Source organism: Magnolia sinica, chromosome 5 (assembly GCF_029962835.1).
Source record: "Magnolia sinica isolate HGM2019 chromosome 5, MsV1, whole genome shotgun sequence".
Lineage (NCBI taxonomy): Eukaryota > Viridiplantae > Streptophyta > Magnoliopsida > Magnoliales > Magnoliaceae > Magnolia > Magnolia sinica.
This window is the reverse complement of record NC_080577.1, coordinates 48,933,942-48,938,438: the sequence shown is the minus strand read 5'-3', so window position 1 is coordinate 48,938,438 and position 4,497 is coordinate 48,933,942.

The following is a 4,497-nucleotide window of genomic DNA, read 5'->3' as shown; positions in this document are numbered from 1 at the left end:
TAGGTTTCAAACTATTTCTATCACGCCCCAAACTCGGAAACCGGGCTCACAAAATTTTTGATCGCCGAATCCGGCGCCGACAGCCTCCGTAGAACCCCATTCTCGACTCCCAGCGCCCATTCGCCAGGTTCCGATCCTGGGATGCTACAAGGAGGATTTTCAACATCAGTTTGATTCGTAAGAAGCATAACCAAAGGCATAACCCACAAACAACAACCAAAAACTCCATCACATTTCCACTATAATAAAAAACTTTACAAGTACAATGAGCATAAGGGAAATACAATGAAGATGAACAAAACTCCAAAAATGATCTGCCACGCGCCTAAGCCTCAGCGCTGCTGCGATCCAACGTCACCTGCACGCAATAGTTGTGCATAAGCTTATAGAAAGCTTAGAGGGTGGTGAAAGTGTATGCTCAAGGTGGTAATGCAGTTATGCAGTATCAAAGTAATGGGCCTTATGTGCATTGCAATGGGCCATAACCCGTGGGCCTTAGAATGCATTAAATGGGCCTAATCTCATGGGCCTTATGAGTATTAAATGGGCCACACCAATGGGCCCCATATGTACATCAAATGGGCCTCGACCCATGGTCCTAATACATCTTAATGGGCCTTAACCCATGGGCCCCTAACACATCAAATGGGCCTCGACCCATGGGCCCATAACACATCAAATGGGCCTCGACCCATGGGCCTTACATATAAATCAAAGTGGGCCTCAATCATGGGCCATAAGTACTGAGATGGGCCTCCCATCACCATAAAAAAAAATAATAATATATAATATATATATAGTACATAAAATATTATATATAATATAATATTAGATATATCCATATATATATATACACACACACACACACACACGTACACACCCACACACGCACGCATAAGGGCACCCAAACATCACAGTGGGCTCCACACAATCATCACAGTGGGCTCCACCGTCCAGGTGGACGGTGGAAATGAAACACATACATTTTTGTGGGCTCCATGTGGGGCCCACCGTAATGTTTGCTTTCCATCCAACCCGCTGGTAAGGTCAAGTAGACCTAGGTGGAGGGTGGGAACAAATTTCACCTTGATCCAAAACTTCTGTGGACCCCAAAAGGGTTTCAAAGGTAGAGGTTCAATCCCACTGTTTCCTACGATGTGGGCCACCTGAGTCTTGGATTAGGCTGATTTTTGGGGTGGGCCCACGTCAGGTACTGGCCCACCCTATGAACGGATTAGATGGTGGATAAACATCAAGGTGGGGCCCACAGGCAGCGCCTGCTGCGTCTGACACAGCAGCGGCAGCAGCTGCTGCTGCTGTATTTATTTTTTTATTTTATTTTTGTTATTCTGTGGTTTTCACAGGTGGGGTCCATATTTGGACAATCCACTCCGTCCAATGGGCTTCCATGGCTTAACATGAGCAAAACAAGTCCAATATTGGACATATTTTGACATATTATAATTGCAGGGAAGGCTTCAATGGTGAAAACCACCATTTGATATGGTGTGGCCCGCCAGAACCTCGGATTGACTCTGTATTTCGGTTCAACGCCTGAAATGGGGTCAAGAAGGGAATGGACGGCATGGATTGAATACATGCATCAAGGTGGGGCCTACATGAGTGGACCACCCCAAAGCTTGGGAAAAAGCTGATATTTGTGTTTCTTTCCAGCAACGTCCAGCGTCCCTGGACGCTGGACTTTCCATATTCGTTGGAGGTGGGCCCTGCTTAGGTGGGCCACCAAGTGATGGATGGCATGGTACTACACATATAAGGTGGGCCCCACTTATAAATGGTTTGGATAAAATACCTACCTCATGGTGGGGTCCATTCAAGTGGGCCACATAACCTCATTATCATCACAAAAATAAAATAAAATAAAATAAAAGAGAGAGGGATAGAGAGTGAGACCCGCGTGATGGAGGGACCCCGGCACTATGGGCCCTCCCTTGCACTAAATCATACATCAAGTGGGTCCCATTACATGTGGGTCCATGAAATCGAAATCCAACGGTGGAGATCCCTTCTCCACTTAAAATAGACGGTCTAGATGACCCTAAGCATGCAAGGAAATAAACATCATGATGGGGTCCATGGAGAATGGCCCCATCATGGAATGATCATGATGATCTAAGTGGGCCATCGGCCACATCTTAGGGTCCAAAGTGAGATCCAAACCATTGATCGGTTGGCCTCACTTGGCCCATCAAAAAAATGATTAAAACTACCCTATCAAAGCACCCACCGCTTGATCTTCTTGCTCCCTTGGCTTCCTTAGCTCCTTGTGCTTCTCTTTGATGGAGGAAGATGAGAAATGGATGGTTGAGATGAGAGATCTAGGGATGGAAAGGTGGGCCACACTTGCATTTTCTCACCATGAGAGGACTCATACGTATGGGATTTTTGCTTATGGGAGAGTTTGAAATTGAGAGGGACTTGTAAGGGAGAGAGAGAGAGAGAGTGATGGGTGATAGAGTGATGGATGGGAGAGAGAGGGATGTGTGTAAGAGGCTCTTTTTGACTTTTTTGGCAAAAGTTGTAAGAGAGGTATGGGTGGTGTAAGAACTTTTTGACTTTGGGGTTTGCTTGGGAAAGGGTGAAAGGTGATGTGTACTTGACATGATGGGATTGATGGGATTGATTGATTGATGTGACACCTTGTAGAGATTCCCTCGGAATTCGCACGCGCGGTGTTTTCCTCGCACTGAATGCTGGCCCACATCTCCCAACCACGGTATCGCCTCGGCGCGCAAGTCGCGGCATCGGAACCGCGGCGACGACGCGGTCGCTAAGGTATAAGTCCTGGGTTGAGTTGACTCGGGTTGACGGCATGAGAATCCAGGTCGCGCGCAAATACCGATTAAGGGTCGAAGGTTGCCGGAATTCGACCGGGAAGACCGCGGAAGCCTATGGAACGGTACGGTCTAGGATACGGGGCTTACAATTTCCACAAGCCAGTCCGAGGTAGAATCCTTACTGCAACCCCTTATGCAATCATGGATTTCTTTGCTCTTTCAATCAAAATAATGGAGGAGATATTCGAAGAAGGCATTGAGTCCTTCTCGCGTTGTTCCTTTATGGGTGATCCCTTTCCTTTCCCCAGGGATGTTGTCGATCTTCCTGAAGATCAACGGCCTCCACAGGAAATTCTGAAGACCATTTTAGAACTCCGGTAACTCGGATATAATTTCTCTAAGGCAGAGAGAGAAATTGAGCGGTGTTGTTCCGCTTGGTCTTGCGACCAGGACTTTTACGAGAAAAGGCTGCACTAGATCGAGAGGTACAATGCGACAAAGAAAGAGAAAGCTGAGACCGCTAAAAGATTTGCAGACCTCAAATTGGCCCACCTGTAGCTCCCATCCATTCACTCATCTTCTTCCTTGTCCTGTTATTCTTATAATTAAACGAACGTTCACTTGTTGATTTTATAGTCATTTCGCAGAGTTCACGTATAATGTAATTTTCGGATGCAATAAAATATCACATAGGGTCGTGGTGAGGGCCGCGTTAAAGTGCTAACTCTATGTTGCATCGTGGTTGACATGTTATATGGGTCGTGATTGACAACCACGATGTAACACCCCGTACTTTCTAGTACTCAAGTGTTACCCTTTTATTTAATTTAATATAAATACAAGAAAATAATACAACATATATATATATATATATATATATATATATATATATATATATATATATATATATATATATATATATATATATATATATAATATATACAACCTAAATATATAGATACTATGAAATACTATTTATATATTTTATAAATATTTAAGGTTTCACATTAAAATGATATGTAGCTATAATCCATATTAAATGCCTATACTTACAACATCGTTAATATAAATTACAAGCTATGGAATTTGTAATACGTAAAATAAAATATACTGGAAAAATTTATAATGACTAACATATTTCAAACAATTTAATGACTTGTATAAAATTTAAAACCTAACACGTATATGACTATACAAATAATATACAAATAATATATGTACTTATATTAATGTTTGCTTACTGATATTCATATAATTTATATACATTAACAATTTGTGATAATATAAGTTATATATGACAAAATATATAAAGGAAATAAGTAATGATAATAAAAAAAAATAAAATAAATAGTAATGGTAATAATAAATAATATTTAGTGTGAGTAGTGTAACATGATACTTACTGTTATAAAGGCACAAAGGGTCATACATTCATAATCTAACCATTTATTCTAGCTAAAATGGTCCCTTGGACCTTTCCAACCATAAACGTTCAGTTCTAGGGTGATCCAACCGCTAAATCAACTAGTCAACACTTAAAGGGCGTAGATGAACCCGTATGGCCCACTTAAAGCTTAGATCTTCCTTATTTTTGGTAAGAGGCCCTGCTTGGGACCCAGAAATAGAATGGATGGTGTGGATTTCATCCAAACATCATGGTGGATCCCACACATGCGTTGCATGTGCACCAGGGGCATGC